This window comes from Accipiter gentilis, chromosome 23, assembly GCF_929443795.1.
Source record: "Accipiter gentilis chromosome 23, bAccGen1.1, whole genome shotgun sequence".
Classification (NCBI taxonomy): domain Eukaryota; kingdom Metazoa; phylum Chordata; class Aves; order Accipitriformes; family Accipitridae; genus Astur; species Astur gentilis.
This window is the reverse complement of record NC_064902.1, coordinates 12,422,445-12,446,734: the sequence shown is the minus strand read 5'-3', so window position 1 is coordinate 12,446,734 and position 24,290 is coordinate 12,422,445.

Below are 24,290 nucleotides of genomic sequence, written 5' to 3'. Positions count from 1 at the left end.
ATCAAGCATTTCCTGCTGCCAGGATGCACCACTGTGACCACCATTAGTTCACTTACAACAGAAGTGAAAGAAGAAAAAGACTTGTCCGCTTTACCCAATCTGTGTTTCTGAAGAGATGGGTACCTATCCCAAAGCAGGCTTCCATTACCTTTATAAATTACCCCCCACCATCTGTGCTGCAGTAACTGGACACAGATCTGCTGTGTTAAATTAAATTGTGTTAAAGTTGCAACTCAGCCCTACACAACACTGCATCTTGAACTATGCCTAGGTATTGCCACTGCCAGGGTGTTAAAGGAAGCCACTGGTGATAGTCTCCAAGTACCTGGGTTGCATTTTCCAACAAGCGGTCAGAGAAGGGTGAGTTTGATCCTCCACCCATGGAGGCCACGCAGAAATCAGTAATGACAGAGACCACTATGGGTGACCAAAAACTTATGGTAAGACCAGAAAAACCTTTTTCTCTCTAAAACAGAGCACCAACTGCCTTACAGTGGACTCCAAGTAGATATATAGAAATGCTGACAGGTATCAGTGGGACTATCTGTCATGCAATGTCTAAAATCAGGTTGTGGCGAAGAGTAGGTGTATAGAGTGAGCTCACACTTAGTGCATACAAGAAGTTTTCTAGGGATAACAAGTTTATAGAATATATATATTTTTCCCCATATGGGTTCCCAGCTGGACTTCTTTGCTGTCTTGGAAGAGACCAACTTGCTAAAAACATCAATATTGTCAAAATCCAGGATCCTCCTAATTAGATGTGACCTTTGAAGGGAACTGCTGAAGGCTGAGAGCTGACCTGCTTCTGTGGGCTTACCACTGCCTGACAGGAGGGCACCAGAACCATGTGCATTTGTGTTTCCATTTGTGGCCTTTTATCTCATGTTCATACTACCAAGGTGAAGGAAAAGAGGCTCATAGAAAAGAAGGATGGGGAGGAGGACAAACCTGTAAAGTCTCTGCTAGTCGTTCCACACCTTCAGCTCCAGTGTCGGTTCTCCATCTGACATGTGAGGTCCTTCACTTTGCTCTTCCTGCTCCACTTCGTATTCATCACCTTGGCTTCTGTCCTTCCAGTCCTTCGCTTCTCCTGATGAGCAGAGGCCTTTGAGGGGCCAGGCCGTCTCAAGGTGAAGTTGGCTGCTGGAAGAGTTCACAGCACAAGCAAGCCATCCCAAGGCGTATGGTTGGTGGCTTCCTGGGAAACTGGAAAAGAAGCTTCCAAAGCTTAAAAGATAGAAGAAAAAAAAAAAAAGTTCTTCAAATTTCTGCTATTTCTCTGCAGCTAAGATGTTTTTTTACACTCAGTTTTCAGAAGAGCCACAGTGAAAGGAATACTAAGCCCCTCTGAAGTCCTGTAGACATCAAGCACTTCTCTCCCATGGCTTCCTTCAAAACTCCTGATCATAAACAACAGACGGACAAACTCTAGCATATTATTTCATTCATTCATCTGCTTTCTTTTGGTTGGGGTTTTTTTTGTATGTTTGGTTTTTTAAAGTAAGATATAGTCTTTCTTCTGGGATTTACAGACTGATTTTGTAATAATTAGGCAAAGTAAGCCATGTGGAGATTTTTTATGATCTGCTTTAAATGTAGAATTTTGGAAAGTAGACAATGAAATTATTATTATTTTGCTGCACAGCTGTGCTAAAGCATAGGGAAAGGAGTGAAAAGACACTAGTATTTGTTCATTTGGCTTTCAATTGCTATGACAAAGCAAATAGCAGCTTTGGTCTTGGTCCACAATTGAGTTAATTAGTAACACCTCAAATTGTATGTCCTAAAAATCTCCTCATTAGCAGCTAAGCACAGGATAAACTAGGTAGCATTTGTTCCTTTCTGCTCCAGGAGGACCTGCGAATTCATAATAGGCAGCTAAACTTAAGATCCAAAAGCATCTGACTTAATGTGTATATATGCAAGAAGTGATGCATGTATGTGTGTGCAGGTTCTTTCTTGTTCTGTGTCCGTACAGCACCTAGCATGCGGGGGCTGGGGTCCCTAACGCATTCTCTAGGCAATTGGGACCCAATCTAAAAAATACAGACAATATTTTCCAGGGGACTTCTGCTGCCTCTGGGTCAGGGCTCACTGGGAGGTGTTCGCTGTGGCCTCCCCTGTTTAATTTCAGAGAGCTCCCAAGAAGATTCCTTCTCTTAGCTCTTTCATTTACCACCCAAACCCCTCGCACCACGGGAAGGTACTCAGAGCACCATGGGAAGTGACGGTCTGGATATGAGCAGTAAAGGGGCTGGGAAAGAAAACACAGACGTGTTTGTTGAAGAACTTGATGCAAAGAACTGTTCTGTAAAAAGGGGATTTCTGGGGAGAGTGCTAGAAATTATGCACCTGGGCCAGCAATTCAGACATCCGAAGTGCGCGCTGTAAAATGTGGGCACTGGAGGCATTGTGATGAGATGACAGTTTACACCATAATCGGGAAGGACAGTCGGAGTCCTTTAGCATAAGTCTGCAACACAGGCCCAGAATCAGAGGTCAGTATCTCTTGCCTGTCTGATGGCCCCCTAAAATGAGTTCATGCATCTCAGTCCATCTTTTGTTTAGTAAATTCCTGCAGCACAAGGCTGTGGCAGGACGGCTGGTGCTGCTAGCGATCCACATCTTTGCCACAAAATGGGAAGATTGGTAACTCACAAAAGAAGCAGCTGTGTTTCACTCCTGAGTAGCATCTGGGACACCTAAGGCTGACTGACAAAAGCAGGAGGCAGTAAGACTAACACTTAAAAATTCAGGAAGGACTGCTGGGTGCAGAAGCAGCAGACAAGACAGTGGCAGAGCATTTTCCCGAAATGCAACATTAGTCCTGTAGAGATGGATGAGGGAGAAGCTTTGCAGCAGCTGTCCACACTGCCTTCTTTCTCCTTTCTTCCTCTAAAGCACTAACATGGACAGAAAGGGCTGGTCGCCTCCTCCTGTCCGCCTCCTGAGGGACAGCCACATCAACATTTTGGCAACCCCAGTCCAGCTTCCACGAGTTAGATGTGAGATGTGGGGAGATGGGGACACACTGCCCAGTCTCTTGGTAGTGCCATGACCCCAACCCAGGGATCGGAACACATTAGTCCCGTATCCAGACTGATGGAGAGACACAGGACATGCCCCACTAGGGGAAAAGCTTTGTTAGAGGCAAGTGTCTTCCTTCCAGCTCTCTCCCATAGCAGGTGAAACACAACTAGCGCTACAAGGCCAGCAAGTGTTTAACAAAAGCCCTTCTTCGGGCACTTTCTGCTCTGCTGTTTGCACGGCTCTATGAGGCAGATTGCTATCTCTTATTAAGTAAATAAACAAGCAGCAAAAGTTGAGCGAAATGGAAACACATACACAGCTTGTCTGCAAATGGAGACAAACGCCTCCATCGCATGGTTGCACCCAGCTGTCTGGCTGTTACCTGCTTAAACAGCTTTAATTTCACATTAAGGTCAATGCAGTCGTGGCTTCTCCTCCCGGTTGGAAAACCTGGCTAATGAAACACTCTGGTTTGTATTGAGTCTACTTCGATGCACCAGCCAGGCGTTTTGAGGAGCTGAGGTGGGTGCCCTGGCCCTTATTCCGTGACGGCGAGCCCCCAGCCTGGGCTGCGGGAGTGGGGCTGAGCAGTCACAGCGGCCAGCGTTAGCGAGCAGAGGCTCCTCCACAACTGCCCACTGAAATGACGGGTACCTCCAGTTTGCGGTCAGGGTATGCTCTTGCCTAATCTCACACAGCGGGGAGCACAGAGAGCCCCTGCTTCTACACCAGCCCTGCCCCAGGTCTGTGCTCCTTCCTCCTGGCATCCCTGAACTGGCTTGGCTTCCAGCAAAGGGTATTTATTCAGCTTACGCATCCCTTCCCTCTACCATTTACGCAGCCCTCTTGCTTTCCTCTGGGAATACAGATGGGATGAGTAAACTGTCCTTATAGATAGTCTGAGGGGTTTGAGTCTCACTTATTACTCTTCAATTTCTTTTAGCTTCTCCTTTCTAAAGATCAGAGTTCCTGACCAAGTTTTGATGCAGTCCACGAGGGTGACAAGCATAGCTAGACTAGGATCGCTTGTGTGTAGGAAGCTATTTGTCCTGAACCACATCCTCCATGTTACTCAAGGCAAAATTGAAAAAAAAACCCCTTGTCTTGCATGCCTTCGAAGTAACTGTTCCGAGGATAATTTAAAGTATTGAGACATTGATTCACTAAACATCATTGGCCTGCGTATATGTGGGCAGGCAAAGTCACCCATTATTGGTGATTTATTAGCTGTAGGTGCCTCTTTGATCTTTTCGAACGTTGTGCACTCAATATCCTCCTCCCATGAGGCAGCTGGGAGGACAGCCCTATCAAGACATTCGCATTATTGTGACTTATGATTCATGCCCATGGGATCGTCTCCACTTAGACACTGTATCTCACTGGATTCGGGGGAATCTTCCAGAGCCCTACAATATATGCAAAACCAGAAGTTCCTCTTGGATTGAAAAATTATGATACCAGCACCTCTAAATTGCTTTTAGCGGCTTTCTGTGCTGCCTCCGGCTCAGAAGTGCTTAGTTTGCTGACAAAAATCATAGACTCATACACATTGGAGATGGAAAAGCCCTGCTAGGTTCAGCTAGTCCATTTCTCCTACCGGGGAAAGAATATTCCCAGCAATCTGTTTTCCCTGCTACTTTGTCTTGTCTATTTTTAAACATCCCATGTAGTGAAAATACATTTAGATTGTCAGGATTTCAGAGCCAAGTTAGCTGTGGAAGTACCAGCTGTAGCCTAACCTGCTTTGTCTGGTGGCAGCAGCTAAATTGCTCTCTGCTGCCTTTGAAGTCAATGGTAAAAGTCTCATTGGCTTCTGTGGGAGCATTCTCAGGCCTTTGGTATGGATGATTAGAGCAAATAGCTATGGAGCACTGATAAGCCATTCTTACACTATCGCTTTCCAGGCCATAACTGCATTTTAATAGGCAAGAAATTGTCTCAGCAGCAGTCAGGGTGCAATAATAGCAAAGCCGTGTGGAGCACACGACAGACTGGGTCTGCACAGAAGTGACTCCTGCCATGACCGTACAAAATTATATCCACAAGCCCAAACAGGTTTGGTGGAGTACGTGATCCAAGGGGAACGGTCGGGGCAGTCCCTCTTGTACCGCCCCAAACTCTAAAATCTACCAGAGTTCAATTCAGCTTGTAGATAGCTCCAATGTGTTTTCCTTTTTCAGCAGATTTTAACATCATGAATGAAGGGGGCTGGGCCCATCAGGGTACACCTTTACCTGCCTTTCACTCCTCGGCCAGAACACAGCATAGGTATAGCACTGCCCTACTATTTTAGCCCAAAAAAGGCAAAAAAAAGACCAGCTGTTGAATCACAGAAGTTAAGGAGTTACCATATAAAACTTGACTCACCTTCTCCAGGAAAAAAATGTTGACAGCTACCCTGCGAGATGGAGCACTCGGCAGTGGCAGTGACACAGCCCCAGCGAAGCTTGGTCCTTTGCTTTCTCTTTTTATTTCAGTAACAATGGCAGGTAGTGGGAGCCAGGGTTGGATTTAATTTAACAGTTGTGCTCTGCTGGGACAGCTTCCTCTGCCTCCACATTTCCTGTCTGGAAGTTCTCCCAAAAGGATGAATTAACCAATATATGACCTGTATGGGAAATGCACTTTATTGAAGCTATTTTTCTAGGGTGGAGCTGAACAGCTGTTTAACAGCGCATAGCTGCACTACATGAGAGACAGTAAAAACATACAAAATGAACTGTATTCAGGTACAGCTGGGCTGTAAGGAGGCAGAAGGTAATTATCTCAAACTGTAATTTTTGCCTGTATGCAGAGGGTATTGTCCTTGTGTGACAAAGCGTGCCAGCATGGGGTACCACACCATGACAGTCAGCACAGGGGAAGGGGACCTCGGTTCTCCTTTCCCCATAGCACCTTCTTGTGCCATAAACATGGAGAGATTAACACCATCTCTGCAGGCCCCAGCATCCCGGCACGGAAAACCCACGTGTTAAAGCTACGTAGGCAAAGACTCCTATCCAAAAACTGCTTCGTTTGACACGACGGAAACAGCAAGTGACAGAGCCCTGGTATCACTATGGGGACAGCTGTGCCTGAGATCAAGCAGAGTTCAATCCTCTTTTTTATTAAGGCTTCAGCAACCAATAGGAGCCGCAAGAGTCACAGAAACAGTCCCACATTAACTTCACGGCAAGCGATGTCTGTAGGCATCTCAGGGCAGTTTACAGCTCTTTGGGTGCACATGGGGAGCTATGTGCTGCTGTGAGCCAGCACCGCCATCCGTGGAGCACAGTCCCGCTGGTGATGGCTCCTGTCCCAGGCCATGAAGGAGCATCTCTGGGTGGCAGCACAAGGCTGCACAGCCCAGGCAGCGTCAACATGAGAGATGGAAGCGCCTAGCATCTCTGTCCAGAAGCCTCAGTAAAGCCCCTGCTTTCCATTCACGTCTCTTCCTCTCCCCCACAGCAGGTTAGCAGTGCAATTAAGTTATTGCAAATTTACATCAGGGCTGGAGAGATGAGAATCTGAACAGAAGCTTTAAAAGCCACTTTTTTTTTTTTTTTTTTAAAGCCTGACATAAAACACCAGCCAGATTTACCATGAGTTTCCTGTGTGTGCACATGAGTTATATGCATGGTAAGTGTCCCGTCATCATGAATTCTGCCGATGTACTCTTTTTAATGGCACTGATCATAGGGAATTCATTTGGTCTTCATATAGCTGTCACCTGTATTACCAGAGCGATTTCATTCTAATTTAGCATTACTTAATGGTGAAGATAAAGTTAAGTGTTAGCCATGTGGGTCTTTTCTTGGCTTCTCTCTCTCTCTGACACAGCAAGAGTGCGACTGCAGGGTGTTTTATGACCAATAATTCAAAAGAGCAGGGAAAAGAAGGAGCAGCAAATATCAACTGCTTGTCAATCATCCAGAGTCTTTCAGCTCAAATGGTTATACCTGGACCTCTGATCTTTTCGTCTGCCATCTCTGATCTCCCTGTTTGTTTGGAGTTCTTTAGGTACTGCAACCATCAAAAATATATTCTTTAAAGGTTCAGGTTTAGGAAACCTGCAGTGGTTACCCACAATGATAGGAAAATGTGGTATAGAAAGCCATACCCAATGGCTGCAGTATCGCAGCCAAATTACAGCCAGCCTGTCGGGGTGGCGATACTGGGGTACCCTACAAGCTGGCTGAACACATGAATACGGTGTGGGGACATGGAGTGTTTTTACAGCATCAGTCATACAGAAAAAAATGATTTATCTTCCCAAGCGTCTGTGCCCCCCCTCTTCCCCCCCAGCTTGGAAAGGTAATCATTCTGTACATATCACTAGCTTGTTTAAACTGGAGATGAAAAGCTACAAAAGTACAACTTAATTGAACCCTGTATTGTGTTATTATAAATGTTGCCGACCTCACTTGCAGTCCATTATCAGAGGGTTCTGCTGAATGCTTTAATTAAAGACAATAAGGCTAATAAAAAGGCATCATTTTCCTGTCTCCAGCACTGCTGGAGAGTAGGGGCTGATGAGATTATTTCCTGCTAATGCTCTTCTGTTGTTGTTGTTTTTAAATCTTTTTCTCCCCGTGGTTTGCAAATACTGTCTGAGCCTGAGTTGTACAAGATTCATTAAGAACAAGAAAAAAATCAGGTTTGTTTATAAAATGCTCACTAATATTTGATGAGCAGAGCCCCTCTTCCAGATGATCCCTGGTGCCTTACCCCAACCATCACTGCCTTTTGCTCTCAGATCCAGTCCCAGTGAAGGAAAAAGCTTCCCTGCACAGGCACAGGTACACATATAAACTGACTTAAGGACACACTCTGCCCACAGCACCCATCTCCAGCCCTCCCGTTAGCAGGGAGGACAGCGTGATGACAGTGCTACTTGCCAAAGGGCAGAATCTAGCCCAGAGTGAGTAATGCAGCACCTCACCATAATTAACATGCTGCTTACTAATGGCCCATATGTGCCATCTCTATTTACTTTCATACTGATAATATTAACGATACCAAACCAGCCGTGTTTCCAAAGCCAATTAAGGCAGCCTCGCTGGGCAACTTTGTCTCTCCAGCTTTGGTCCAAAGAGGCAGAAGAGGAGGGGGACAATGCAGGAAGGCATCAATGAGGATCACCATGAGGAAGAGAAGGTGCATAGGTGGGAGGGTAGCCAAAATGCTGGGGGGGGCTTGTCACAAGGGAGGTGGGAAAGGTTTGCAGTAGGACAGCTCTGCTCGACTGCCCAGAGAGGGATGTGCTGGGGAATAAGGGAGGCAGGATGGTCTCTACCTCTGGATGCACAGGGAAGACACACCAGTCCCTGTCTCCATCCCTCTGCCACCCCATGCATACCTTGGTGTTTGGCAAATAGTGGTGTTTGCGGTGGGGGGGGATGTGCAGAAAGGGCAATGGGAAATCACCTGGAGCTCATTGTATGGATGCGTTTACAGAACAGGCACATCCACCCACCAGCGAACAGGCTGAGCCCAGCAATTCCTCATACACCGGTCACAAAACAGTTAAAACTTCACTAACGATCCAGGCCATATTTGAACAAGAGACCTAATGGCAATTGGCATTGTAGGCCTGCTGTGAATAAGCCAAACCATCCAGTCCTACTGTGATTAAAAACTCCTTCTTGGACAAGGGAACAAGCAGCCAGACGCTAAGTAACTGAACTTTGCCCCTGCAAGGAGGAGAGCAAAGCACTAACCACTGAGCCAGCCCACTTTGCCAAGACTTTTATAGGGAAGGAACTTTTACAATTAAATACAGCAAAAGGTTTCTTCCACTGTGAGCCTCTGAACACAGGTTGAAAGAAGCAGAGTCGAACGTGGAAGCCAAGTTAAGGGGGAAAAAAAAAAAAAGAAAAAGTCTTGATCTGAAGGTTGCAGGCTCAAAGTAGCTAGAAACCCCATCAAGTGACTGAACGGGAACAGCGAGAGGCGGGCAAAGACCACAACTCTTCCCTGGGTAAAGGATGAAGCTGTAATGTGGAGCAGACTGACCTAGTTACATATTTCTTCTTCACTCTCTCTCTCACTGCTGCAGTTGCCAGGCTGGGATGTTGCAAAGCGAATTGTAAATGAAGTTTCTGCCATCGAAGCCGAGCAAAGGAGAAACCAGGAGCTCTGTAGATGTGAGCATCTTAAGCAGCACCATCTCAGGCCCCTTTGGAGGAAGGGCACCTGCCTGTGCCACATCAACCCAACCGAGGTGGCTCTCCCCATCACACCCTTCCCATCCACCTTTATTCATGTGTCAACAGCTGCATGTCGGTTTGGAACAGTAAGGAAATGGGCACAACCTGGTGACATTTGCAGCTTCATCCTCTCGAGCACATAGCAGAGGCCTATGCTAATTAAACAGACTGTCTCCATCTTTCTGGTCTGCAGTTCAAGAGAGGGAGTCTTTCCTTGGGCTGGGAGGGTCCTGCAGCTGCCACGGCTGGAGAGGTACTGCACAAAGCAGAGCTGCCTCTACTGTTATAAAGACAGCAAGTATGGGGGAGGCACCGTGCCATTAGCTATGGACATGCTATATACAAAGTGCTACTGATACCCTTAATTCCGATAGAGTTGGGAATAGGGAGGAGAGGGGACAGTGTCTTTCACTCACTGAGCGTATCACCACAGCCAGGAGCCCTCTGACAGCCTTAACCGTCATTACCAGGTACACATATGCGCTATTGGAGAGGGGCAGCAAGAACAACCTTCTGGGCACTATGAGGCCCTGTTTCTCTCTGCATTTGGGTACAGCATCCTTGCAAAGCCAGGTCCCAAACCTCACCTGGGTTTTCCCAACATGTGGCAGAACTCTTCTGCCTATGACTCGCAGGACACACGTCAGGCTGAGTTGGCACAAATCCCACCGTGCTCCTACAGCAGGCACCAGAGGTCAGCAGGGTGCCAGGGATCCCAGGCAGGATTGTGGGCTTTGGTCCCTTTTGTACCCCAAGGATGGCCAAGGATACCCGTGCACACTGACCCAGTGAGTGTCTGGAGGCCACGAGGTTTGGAGAAGCACCCAAGATCTGGATCGCTTAACCCCAGATCTCCAAAGCATCCACTGTTACTGCTGACTTACAAGACTGACAACCTTAAACCATAACCCAGCAAGTTGAGATGGGGGGCAGAAGACCTTTGCTCTTGATGAGCAATTAGATAAAGGAGCAGCTGCCATGAGAGGCAAGAGAAACTACCAAGGGAAGTATTTCCAAAGGACGGGCAAACCTTTTGGGGAAGACCATATTTTGGAAGAACCGATGCTAAATGTAGTTAGCTTAATGAGTTGTGGGGAGTCTCCAGTCTATAACTTCTGACTAGAAATGAGGGGGAAAGAACACAGAAACCTTCTGAAGTTTCCACTACACAAAACTACTGATGCGGGATTTTTGGTTTAGGAGTATTTTTCAGATGTGCATGTCTCATCCTCAATGGCACAATGCTTTGACGGGCAGAATTGGGGGTGATTGCAAGGAGATTCACACTGTCAGTCACAGCTACCCCCTCCAGCTGAAACAAGGGCTCTCCAGAAAAGGAGTGGTGCAGGTGCTGAGGCAGATGCTAAGCAAATACGAAGCCAGGCAGAGTTCAGTTTGTAAGTAGTTGCTGGGACCCCTCTTTTCAGCATCACTCACTCAAAACCCTGCTCCTCCCTCATCAGCATTTTCAGAATAGGGTAAAAGAAGGGGTTTGCCTGTATGTTGTGGGTTCATCTCTCTGAACTAGCTGAGGTGATCCTGGGTCCTGTGGACAACCTGGTAGAGCATTTTTTCCAATGCATGAAGTAAACATTGCTGTCATGGATGTATTTTTCCACACCTCAGCAGTTCTGAGGATTCTACGCTAGAAGAGGATTTACCCAAACCAAAGCCCCAGTCCACCCCCCTCTCCCTTCCCTTGCATTTATCAACTGTGTTTCACAACCCAAAATACTTACAGACGTACGGTCATACCTAACTTACTGAAATGCCAGTACTTCGGCTTTGCCAGTCAAGGCTGCTGCAACACGCAGTGCCCCAAAGGAGGGAGAGGGGGCTGCCAGAGAAGCCTGCATCCCACCGCCTGGTTCAGCTTGCAAGGGATGGCGGGAGATCGGCAGCCTTACAGCTGGGGCCAGCACAGTGGGCTGTCACTCTCATCAAGCGGGAGGGTAATTAGGGAGCACTTCTTCAAACACAGCTGCCTGTGCTATTCCGAAACTGCCACGCGCTCGCTCTGAACGGGGAACGCTGTGGCCCACCAGCGCAGAAGCAAAACCACCTCCTTCCCTTGCCGCTGCCCCAAATGAAAGCTTCAGAGCCAGCAATCATTTCAGAGAGGTCGGTGGTCGGTCACCAATTTCCAGCCTTCCCAACCCACAATTTGCTCTACAAGCATCTTGAACAGAGAGAAAAGGGTGGGTCATTATAGATGTGTCCTCAGGAAGACATAAACCCATTACATGTATTAATAACCTCTACAATCATCACTGCACGAAACTGGGTGTTTATGGGAACTGGCACAATGCACAAACACAATGCGGGGTGAATACCAGATTCAATAGGTGAACCAAAAGATTTGGAGACCGAAAACAGTATGATGCATAAGCTGAGATTTGAGGCAAACCTCAGTTTTGGGGGGGAAGCAAAATAAAACAACATTCAATGTGGAGCAACTACAAATAACTCATTCAACTCTGAAAGGAACTTTGTTTAAACTGAGTTATTATTTGACCCTTTTATTTTCTTTTAAAAAATGAGGTCCTCTTTCTCATTTTAAGTGAAAAAGACTATGCCAAAATGGAAGTTTAACGTCTAAAGATTTTGTCTTGACAAGTTTCACCTGGTAAAGACAAGACACAACCCACCCTGAAACCTGCAAACCAACCCTTCCAGCCTCTCTGACCCACCTCCCTCCATCTCTCAGGAGTGACATGCACTGATTCCAATTCATGAGCAGTTTCCATCCTCCTGCAACTCCACTAATTGGCAAATCTACTGTGCACAACATGTATTTTACCCATGTCTGCAGGAACCAGACTTTTCTGTTCTCCCCGCTCCCTTCTTCTCTGCCCCTTCTGCTCCCCAGTCCCCCACATCTGCCTTTCTGCTCAGAAGTCCTTCTCATCATTTCCCACACGTACACAAATACGCTTCTTTTCATCTGTAGCATCTGTACAGTCTGACCAGCTTCCTCAGTATTTTTTCATATGTACAAACTCAATAAATAATGCAAATGAGCCACCACTTAATTATTTTCTCAGCTTGTCGTGCAAGGAACAATTTGGAGTGAGGACCCAAGGTGGCGAGGGGCAGCGTGCTCCCTCCCAAAGGCAAGCGTATGGCAGTACTACTGCTCCCCCTGCCTCCCACCGACCCACCCTCCAGCTTTCCAGCAAAGACTCACTTCACAAAATTTAATTACACTGCTAACATGTCCCATATGCTCTGTGGCAGGCAGGGAAGGCTTTAATTACATCTGCTCTAGACGTGCTGGGGAGCACTGATTCCCCATCTCCCAGGGACCCAACACAGCACCCGTGGGGATGCGGGTGCTGCCAGAACCATAATGGTGCCTCAGCATCAGGCATTGAGTACCAAAATACCCTTTTTTTTCCTCCTTCTGTCCCTCTGCACACACATCCACAGCTAACGGTAGGGCTGCAGACAAGGGAGGACTCTGAACTCTAGAGGAAAGCAAATCGTCCCTCTTACAAAGTGCTGACCGTCACTGTTAATGAACTGATTAACAATCATTAATAATTAGACAGCCCTTCCACACCATTGCTCATTTGTATGGTGCTTGAGAGACATCATCCCTCATCTGGGAAAGTGGAGAACAAAACCTGTCCCCAGCTGGCCTTCCTCTTCCCTCCATCCTCCCAGCACATCAGCACCCAATCAGTTGGCTTTTTCCCCCCCTTCTCCCACCCCATTTTACTTTTCATTTTCACAGCTGCCTCTGCAATTGCTAATTTCATAGCCATCAGGTGTTGCTGAGGTGGCAGGTAGTCAAAACCATTTTGGGGCACAATACATCAGGCGGTAGACAAGGAGCAGGCAGGAATTTGTTTGACATGACATTGTTATGCAAAGATGCTCACGGTACCCAAGGTGCTTCATGCAACTGGATTGCATTTTCTGGAGACAGAAATCCTTTTTTAGGGGAAGAATGGCTGGAGGCAGGGGAAATCCTTTCATTCAGGATCATGTTTAAGTGTGAGAGCAGAATATCTATTGTAGTCCCTATACTTTTAATGTGGTTTGTGGCTTATGTGATCCAGCCTGTAATGTGTTCCACATCTTATACTTCCTTGAATTTGATCAAGCTACATCTGAATTGTGATAGTCTGCTTTGCCAACTGCCTTGTGGTCAACCATCTCCTACCAGCTACAGTTAATGTTTTGAACAAGGGCCAGTCATTATTGTTTGCAAACTCTTCAGGCAGAGGGGCAATTTCCAAGGATATTGTGGGTAGAAGATATTCCACAGAGGATGCCTTTGAAGAGCGTTTTCCAAAGCTCTTCATGAATGTGCATGTACACGCAGTTTGTTTGGTAAACTCCCTGTGCTTCCTCCATCAAAGCTCCAGCTGTAGGGTCACGGTTAGGAGCAGGGATAGCACTGCCTTCCCAGGGACAGAGGATTGTGCCAGGGTCTTCCACGGGCTGTGGATTTCTAAGCCCCACTGCACCCATCTACAGCATCCACCAGCTTTTCTGCTGCATTTGGGCAGCCCTGGCCCAGCCTGTACAGACCTGACAGTCCAGCCACGGGCCATGCCGCAGACACAGTTTAGCAGCAAAGGAGAGGTGCAGGCAACGCTGCACTGAGCAGTAGGAGAAGAGCGTCCCACGCTGGGGTAGGAGGTATTTCCTCATAGCTGCGTTCTCTGTCCTCTTGCATGAACTGCTCTGCTTGAAGAGCTGCGTTGCCCCTGTTTCCAAAGTGCTTTTGTTCCTATGGAGACACTGCAAGCTGCATGGGAGCTTGCATTTCCCTGTATACTAAGTAGAGTCTTGCCCCATGAGCAAACTCTGGAGTTATAAGTGCAAGGCTTCTGGCTTGTGGCATTGTCTCCCTTCCTCCCTGTCCCACTCTGCTCTGGAGCTGCTACACAGAGCATGAAATGAGCACGTGCTCGAGCTCCACATCACCGATTTCTCCTGTGAGAGGGAGATAATCCACAAAGCACTAGGCAGAAGGGTGGCACGATACGTTCTCTTTCAACAGCTGTTCATCCCAATGCCCTTCTTTCTCCACTGTGAGGTCCCAGTGAAGTCCTATACATGGAATACTCCTCCAGGAGAGCACTGGTCTAGACAACTCCCTCCCTTTCCCAAGAGTACCTACGTTGCATTAACGTATCTGGGTACCATGCCAAGGAACGGATGTGCAGCTGGTCCAGCTCCACTCTAGGGTTTGTATAGAAGCCAAGTCCCTTTTCAGGACCATCATTACTTCTTTTTAGCCTAGAGCCTAAAATTACCACCCAAGCTGAGGGGAGGGAGGGGGAGGAAAAGAAAAGGGGAAAAAAGAAGCAGACAGAGAGTAAAGTCGGCACTTGGGACATTTCAGCTAGAAAAGGTCAGGCTGCACTTTTGAATGGCTCATCCCCTTATTTAGGTGCATGGTAATGGGAGATCCTGCCCTTCTCTGTTTTATGCATTTCAGTAGTGGCTCTGCCCTTTGGGTGAATCAAATTGATTTAGTCCAGTCCCCCAGTTCAATTTCTAGGGCTGCTCGGCCAAGACTCCCTAATCTGTGAACAGGATTTCATTGTGGCTAGGCACTTCTGATCCTTCAATTTATGGCTTGGCATTAAATTGGGCTCCAGTGATGCAGGGCCGCTTAGATTATGTGTCTGAAAGATCAGGCGAGTGTAGCTTGAGCGGTGGGAAGATAGTGGTATTCTTGGAGAAGCAAGCCTCCCTCCCTAAGCAAAAATAATCCTGTGACATCCTGCCTGTGTGATCCAAAAGGCTGTGGTTTTGAGGGCAGGATGAAATCTTGTTCAGGAGGAAAAAGAAATGAATTCTCATGGAAAGTTGGTTTGCAATTAAAAGAAGCATTTCTTCTAAAGTGCCTGTTCTTCACTTGCACACAATGGAATTAACTGAGCAGCTGAAGTTTTTTTTAGGCCCCGAGCCTGTTTTTTCCATTTTGGAGGGCAGGAACTTCTGCAAAAATATCCCACAAGTTTTTTTTTTCCATTCCTGGGGGAGAGATAGACAATATAAAAACACCTAACTGTAGAAGCAATGCTTGGAAATACAAGTCTCAGATCCAATAGCATGTCACGGTCTTAAACCAAGGCTTATCACTGCCAGGCATAAAGAAATGCTGCAACCATCACTTAGACATAATGGTCTTATCCCAGTTGGTGCTGCAAGCTGGCCGGACAGGTCTGAACTGTGATAAAGGTGTTTCTTTCCTTCCTGTCTGAGAGCAAAGCAGTTCTCGCTAGCATACATTTTAAGGGCAACCAGGACTGCACGAGCGATGAGCTCAGCCTTTGGCAGCAGACAACCTGCCAGTCCTTCTGCAGTGCTTTTTATCTCGTGACCTCAAAGCACTGTGCAAGACACACCAGCCAAATATGACTAGTAAACTTTTCAAGCCAAAACATCTGAGATAATGTAAGGGCTGCACAGCAGCCTTCCAGAGGAATATCTTCTGCATGCAACGTGGGTGTGAGTTGTATGCCCTGAGGTACAGCAAGAAAACACGTGGAGATGCTCGAGAGCGCAGAGCCGGCTGGGACGGTCTGCACAGGACCGTGCGGTCTGATCCCTGCTGCCTTTTGGGCACGGCTCCTAGGCTGAGCTAGCCTCCAGAAGCTGTCCAGGGACATCCTGGAGACATTCCAAGACAAAGCCCGGAAGCAACTTAACAAAGGAGCAGCACGGACAATGGGGGTCCCCTTCTCCGGGGCCCTCCCTGGCCCCTTCCTGCAGCACCCCAGCCTTCCTCGCCCCGGGAGCCTGACTCACAGCACGGTAATGCCCAGGCAACATCCCCTTCTCATGGGCAATTTCCTAGGCCCTGGATTGTTTCAGGGAAACACGTATTTGGCAGCTAATGTTTTCCGGCGCACCAGCAAGGATGGAAATAACATGTTTTTTCCAAAGAGTCTTGCTCTACTGTCATGAGATAAATATCCAGGGTGTGTCTCCTCACCCTTAATATGAAAGGCTGCTGCATACAGAGATGGTAGGGTTTGGCAAGAGACCTCAAGGACCCGGTACGTCAGGATAACAGAGGTAAACCAGCCGCAGGGTGACCGCACGCTCCCATGGTACCAAGCAGAGCATGCAAAGAGCACAGAGTTCACCTGAAAGCCAAGCTCAGCTAAGGCAGAGCTACACAAACCCGAGGAATCGCACATCCCCACCCCTGCACCTCGCCTTCTGCCTATGAAATCAAGGGAGGGCTCCAGGGAGCAGGGCTCTGTGCTGGTCGAAGCCCCTCGCACCACGGGGGATGAGCGCGTCCGGAGCTGCCGGCCCCTTGGCAGCGGAGCAGGGAGGCCAGGTCATGCCTCATTCCCCCTTCTCATGCCCTATCGACTGGACACCGCTGCGCTGGCTTCTTGAGTGCAATCAATAAGCAGAGGGACGGGCACTACTGTTAAATTATCCCACTGACCTCCTGGTGATCTAATGGACTCTCCAGTAAGGTCTTATTAAATTCCAAGCCAAACTGTGCCCAGCTACAGTAATTACTGAATATTTAAGAAACAGCAATTGGCTGTTTAGAGCACACTAACAAGTATCTCATGGAGAATTTCATGCTCTTTAATTACTATGCAATATCTGTCCCTTTGGTGACACCCTCCAACCTGGATTTATGTGTTAATTTGCATCTGTTCTTCTATGTTCCAGCATTTTAGAAAAGCAGAGAAATTACCAAAAAAAAAAAAAAAAAAAGGAGAGCAGTTCTCCTGATGAGTGTTAGGGCCTGCAGGTAGAGAAAATCCTAATAAAAGCAGGTGATATGCCAGCGTTCCCCATCCCTATGTGGAAAGCCCAAATACTGCAGTCCATCACTGCAGCTTTCCATGTCATACCAGAGCCAAACCCAGCCCCATCCCTCTGCACGCTCAGCCTTGACCTCCACAACCCCCATCACTCCCACCCTAGGGCTCAAACGCTCCAAAAAAAAAAAAGCTAAGTTAAGCAAATCATGCCTTCGCTGACCGATGTGCATCCTCAGGAACTAGGGCAACACCTGCCTGGAGCTCATTTCCCTGCACACAGCGAGAGCCACAGCCGAATCCGAATCCGGGGCCTCTCTGCTAGCCGAGAGCCATAACCCCAGCTGTGCTCTCCAGCTCGCTGCCTGCCTTATTAGCACTAAACAGCATCCTTATTTAACACACTTCAATTTAGAGTGGAATGGATATTTCTTACTTCAGAAAGTCTCACCTGCCTCTCAAATGGCTCTTGGCACGCTGCCCGTTCTCACTCGTGTTTTGCCTTTAACAAGGCAAGCCTTGTTCCTCTCAAATGGAAAAGAGCTGGCAGGGCTTGATTGAAAGTTTGGAGTCCTTCCCCCTCCCCATCCACTTAGATGCCACAAGAGCCCCCAAATCTGTATATCCTTCTTATTGCCAGGAAAGCAAAGCTTTTGCCAACATGTCTCCCAGGTTCCTCATCACAGAAACGGAGGCTAAAACATTAAATGGAGGCACCAACAAAGATTGGTACAAAAAAGAAAGGGGGGGAAGATGAGTGGTTTTTTCAGAGCTTGCTGGGCCTCCTGCTACCCCTGCCCCCATCTTTTCTTCCTCTGCTGCTGTTTCCTCAGAACATCCAAGCCCAAGGTAGAAATATCTAACAAGTCAATTTTTTTCCTTCCCATCCCCAACCACACTCCTTCTGCAGGTAGCTTGAAATGCAGAGATCCAAGAGAAAAGAGCATCACTCACCGCTCCCACTTTCCTAACAAGACCTCATTACGGTGCAGGGAAAACTTGACCCTGTCAGAAGTGTCAAGCCGAGGCACCGCATTTATTCCTCACACAGTCCCCTTCGCCTATAACTTAGAGGGTGCTGCGAGGAGGTTATTCTTTCCTTCTTTGATTGTCACGGGGAGTAAGCTTTCCTTTTTTTAACAAAGCTATTTTAAAACAGATGCTTAACTCTCTGTGCTATTTTAAATGATGCATAGAAAAAAAGCCCACAGCAGAGCTGCAGTTTAGCACAAAGACTGGGTGAGCTGAAGGCTGTGTGCTCATACCTGTGTACAGAGGGATCTTGGCGAAAGGGATCCACAGGTGACTGTTTTGAAGAAAATGGCCCCATTTGGGCCAGAGGGTGACCATTCAGCTGGGAACAATTGAAAATCTGCAAGAGGCTTCCTCAGTTTGCTTTTGCAGGTCAGTAAATACCCATGCTCATCTCCAAGCACTGTGAACTACATCACTGCGAGGTGAGGAGCAGAATGGAGGAAGGCTCCTGGCTGCTGGCTGCTGTGGGCACCATGTGTTTCTGGCTGTCCTGTGGGCTGGTGGCTAGGCTGTAAGTTGGGTGAAAGACCCTCCACAGCCACAGGAGGGAAGAACTAGAAATACACAATGCACGACAGCCAGAAAACAGATTTCCAGCTCCATCCCCAACAGGAGTTAGGCAGGAGCCACTAGATATCAACAGCTCCAGGGACTCAGCTGGGATTCACACTATGATCTGGAGACAGAAGGGTTTACCCTATGGGTATTTATTATTTTGGTACACAGCAGATTATAAACCCAATCTCTGAAGTTACAAAACCATATAGTCAGTGTTTATCTGTGGTGGTCGATTATTACAAAGTTGTTCATGCTCTGCAAATACGTTTTCTGATAATCAGCTGGCATTTACTTTATAGACATCTGTGTTATTAAACACAAAGAGAGAGGGGATTTAGGGATTGTGGTAGCAAATGGCCCTTGTTCAGTCTATGAAGCATCACGTGCATTTTTCTAGGTGTTCCATCGAGATGTGTTACTGTGGGTCAAATGTCCACCCAGCCCAGAGAGAAGCTGCATCTCCCAAAACTCCCTCCCCTCAAGCAGATGAGGCCATGCCGCCTGCTAGGTAAAGGCATCCCATTTCTCCAGCTGCATCGATGCTGCTGTCTGGCACTGAATTATTTAGCTTCCCCTCACTGTGAATGGAAATTATCTGCAGTTTAAATGGGATAAAGGGAAGTTTGCATCAAAGGCACCTTAACTCAGTCAAACACACATTGGAGACTTCCTTGCCTGTGACTGTCAGGGGTAATAACCATGGCTCTGATCAAACAAAGGGCCCTTCAGACCCACTTAGTCCCTGTAATCAGCAGGTTCACATCTCCTCTTCCAGCTGTCGGGGAAGAAAGTAAAGAGGTTGAGTCAGAGGGAGATGAGGATGTTGGGCTGGGGAACGTGAAAGACTTTCCCGTAGATTGGAGGTTGATGTAGTGCTGGCAGCCCTGGGCTTTCTCAACACCCAAACACTTTATCTTGCAGTCTAGCAACACCTTCCATTTTCCTCCTGACCTGGCAGGAGAGGAGAGTCAGTGTTAGTGGCGCTCATGTTGGCTAATTCATATGGAAGTGTAGGGCTATTACAGCTGTCACTGGCACATCAGGCACCGGCTTTCTCGTTTCCTAAACCTCGTCTTCCCAAAACCCACCATCTCGACCACATCTCTCCTATGCACCCAAACACACCAGCAGCTCTGCACTCTATCCACCGCCAAGTCCTCCCACCCACCTCCACACCCAGGGCTTCTTTCCCCACCTCCTCTGTGCTGCCGACACCAGGACCACTGCAGACATCAGACCTCCTCAGATGATGGTGTCCCTCTCCAGGTCCCACGGTGATGGGGAGCGCTGATCAAGTGCCCTCACTGGTACCACAGGAAAGATGGCATGGAGCTGGAGCTGGAGGCAAATGAGGGATCTCCTAACCAGGCAGCGTCGTTCGTTGTAGAGACCTGGCTGTGAAAAGCCTTTTGTGGTAGCAGAAATGCCGTGGTGCTCAGTGGAGACCTTGAGGTTAAACTAAAATCTGTCAGCATTTGGAGAATGAGGGATTCTGCTGTCTGCCCTGTCCCTGCTTCATTTACCCCAACCCTGTCCTCCCCACACGTAAATTCTCCCCTCCCATGCTACCCTGTGAGCTGCCCCCCAGTTTGGGATGCCTCCCTTGGGGGATGTCACTGCAGGGAAGCAGAGGGATGCTCCGGCATCATGCAGCCAAGCTCTGGCAGCACCAGCACCGTACCACAGCTCAGGCTTCCTCTGCTGCCCCTGCCACTCCCCACCCCCCAACTTGCTAACATTAAAAGGATTACTGAACAAAATGATGAGAGAGAAGGGATTACAGGGCATTATCAGCCTTGATCCCCTCCTAATTAATTACTGGTCAGACATAGGAAAGGATGGCTCCAGCACACCCCACGACAGCAAAGAACAAATTACTTGTGCAACTGGAAGGCATCTAAGAAAGGCTTTGGTAAATGCCAACACTTATTTACTGATGCAACTTTCTTCCCAGAAAGGGCTCCTTTAGAGAGCAGTACCTGAACACAGCTGCTGCTATCATCTGTTTAGTTTGTGTTCCTCTTTGCACTCACCTTTTTTCTCTTCCTGACGCTTGCACGTTCTTGGGTGATTTGCAGCAAAGCCAGCTCTACCCCAAACCCTGGGGCTGGCTCCACAGATCACCTTCCTCTCTCAGCAGACGGGGAAAGCTGATGCTTACCTGGCTGACTGAGGGACGCCTGGTTTTCTCACGCTAGGCTGGGGTGACTAATCAAAAGGTATTTTTCTTAAAATTCTTATGGATTGAAGCAATCATCACAACAATCAGAGCAATCCTGCAATGAGGGGAAAGAGGAGGCATGTCATTTCAGCTCTGCTTTCTAGAGGAAGAGATAACAGGAGATGTATTTTTCTGTGTTTCCTGGCCTGAAAGGAAAGGCAGTTCTTATTCCTCCCAAACCACTGTTTACAGGGAACTGTCCAACGTCTATTTTATTTTTTAATTATCAGGTTACACCCTGGTAAATAAGAACTAATGGCTAGTCTCTGCATATTGTGCTTTGCACCTTCTCCAGTACCCGGCCCCTGCAGTGAGAAAGAGCTACCTTATAATGATAGATTGGTTTTACCAGTCAAAGCCATTTTTCCTGAGAAGAGAGCTCATCACCAATGTTCCTGAGAACATTGCTTTGCTGGGCCTGTTCCCACCTCCTTCCCTGACAGACCAGCTCTTCGGCAGGCTCATGGAGCCACCTGAGTGAAGCTGACCCCAAAGGACTCATGATACCTGACTAGGCTTACGTGCTTCCTTACTCAAATAATGATGCCCACAGTTCTGGGATGGCCAGCCTTCCTGAGACAGCCTCCATACCCTGGGATCCCACAAGGACACCTTAATTCTCAGTGAAGCTCTTTAATGGAGCACCAGGAGTCCCAGTCCAAGCCAGATGTCTCCAGGCTACCTGCAAGCAAAGTGGCTCTTTCCAGCCCTTGGACCCAGCTACTCCATCAACCTCTGTCTCTGCAACCACCCTAGCCTTGCTTCCTCACCCAGATGAGCCTTGCTAGCCTGTTGGGTGATTTAGCTCTGTCTTGGGAAGTGCAGGCTTTCTGTTTGCAAACAACATGCAGCTCAGCAACCCTGGGCTGGCCACCGCTCCACCTTTAAGCTCAAAGAGGGTCTGTGGTCACAGTAGGCTTCAAACTTGAAGGTACTTGCAGGATGTGGCTGAATATCATCTCTTCTTGCATCACAACTTTCCCATGCAGCTTCCCTCACTGCAGGACTGTTCCCCAACAGTCACGAACAGAACACTCTATCAAGTTTTATTTCCAAAGCCTTTAGGCTGAGAACTCAGGCAAGGCATTTGCACCAGCTCCCAGATCCCCCTGGTCTGTCCACATTGCCTATTTTTTTTCTCTTTTTTTAACCTCAACAAATCTGCAGCACCTTCAAATCAATAAAACAAAGAAAGGCAAAGCAAGCTGCCACAGAACACCACCCACTTAAAAAAGACCACCTAAAGTTATTTGCTGCTACACAACAAATTTCTGCCTGCTTAGTCCCCTGGTTACTGTGCTGTAAATGACCAAGATGGAGCAGGATGCAGAAATGGAGGGACCAGCCAGCATCACCTTCCTCACTGCATGGGGTACTCGGGCTCTGCTGCAGCTGCCATTTGTACCATATGTTCATGTAAGCGATGAAGCAGGGACAGCCAGAGCCCTATCCTTGATTCAGGAGCTGAGAAACCCCAGTGGAAGAGCCCAGAGACCATCTTTCTGCATCCAGCTGAGAGTTTATCAAAGGGCATCCTTCCAGCCACTGGGACAGGCAGGCGGCTTCAGCACGTGAGCTCCACTTTTGCCTGGGGAACAGAGGTCCTTCTCTGCTCTGTGCAGAAGAGGTTAAGGGAAAGCAAGAGCTAGCGAAATTTCTGAGAAATACCAGCATGCTGGTTTTGACAAATGCACAAATTGGAGCCGATTTGGAATGCAGATGTATGTAAACATGCATGAAATTATCCTATCCCTCCTGCATAATGTCGCCTCGAAGCCACAAAGGCTCTGAGCACTCTGGCGAGGCCAAGCCAGTTAATCCATTCAGATCAGGGAAAAGACACTGGAAAGACACCAGGCAGAAGAGTGGGAGAAGAATGAGGGAAGAAGATACCTCATCCTTAAGTTAAACACAGTCCTGTCTGGCAGCAGGACACCCCGGCTCTGGGATTGGAGCTGCTGATTCCTAGGAGCCCAGGGGCTGAGCTGAACATCCTGCTGCCTCCTAAGTTTGTAAGGGACAGATGTCACACACAGGCAGGAGATAGTAATGGGTTTCTCTGGATGGATGCTAATGGGTAAGGGAAAAAAGAGAGGATGGAGGAAGCAGAACAGGAGGTAACTGTGTGCACTGAAGGGAACTTACTGGAAGCACCTCTGGTCTTCACATGCACACAAAGAGGTGCCTTTTGGGTCCAGCTGCCCTACACAGGAGCCAGAGGTGGGTTTACAGGAAAGACAATGGGAGTTTCAGCCCTTCTCCCTACCCCATCAGCATGGGGTATTTGCCACTTCTGTTCACATCGCAGGTGTATTTGCTGCATGCACAGATGCTGAGGGCCACTGTCCTTGGGCAAAGCCTTGCAGACCCCAGCTCCAGGCTTGTGGCTTCCCTTCCTCCTTCGGAGACCTCCAGCCTTAGCAGTGCTCCCCAGAGCCTGTCTTGCACATCTTTGGATCCCAAGCCCACAGACGTCAGTGGGAGTTTCAAGAACTGCTTCCCTGCTCTGCCTGCAAACACCTTTAACCCTCAATTTCTAACCACTTAATACAGGGATGGGATAGTAAATAATGGGTTACAAACATTGAGCCATTTGCCCAAGATCACACCATGAGTCCTGGAAATTGAAGGCAGGAATTCTGACTCCCATATCCTTGTTCTAACCACTCCATCAGTGCCCTCCATGGTTGTTGCCATGGAGATTATTTTAATGCCACTCATTCTTCACCAGGACATCACTGATATGGTCCAGCAAAAGCAGTACATAAGCCCCCAAGAAAAAACACCCTTCCCTGCTCCTGCTTCTAAGGTGAGTTGCAGCAGGGCTGGGGCAGAGGTGAACAGATTTCAAGGCTTTCTCCACATAAGGACCCCCATTTAATATCAAGCTCACATATTTCCTATTTACCTACTGCCAACTGCACCTGCCCTGATACAAGCCATAAGCCCCAGCAGGGGCTAATCTCCCCCTCCTCACATAGCACCTGCAAAGCCTCAACTCCACTTTTCATAGCGGTCTGCATGAACAAATCTCTTTCATTAATCCCCCGCCTTCCCCTGGCCCTCGGTGAGCCTCTTGGCACCAGCCGTCTGCCCCTGCTCTGGCACTTCAAGCTGGATTTAGAGATGAGAGAAGCCCCTTGAACACAGGACTTCCTGATTAAAATAGATAACGTGAGGGACACATCAAAAATGAAGAGCAGAGCAGACATCCCATAGGCTCAGTGTGTCTCATTTTATAGACACGTGCTTTTCCAGGGAACTTGAAAAATCTCAGCTCTTGGGAAGAAAGAAATAGAAATGAAATGGGTAAACCCCGAACTGCCAAAGATATCCCACTCCTATACCCCTCAACAGGAGCATTGACAATCACCAACTGTCCTGCTGAGGATCCAAAAACCCTCCTCTAAGAGCAACTAAAGCTGGAGGCTTCAGAGAAAGGTAAACAAGCACCCACACACATAAATAAACCATGGTAATAAATGTCTTAATAATTAG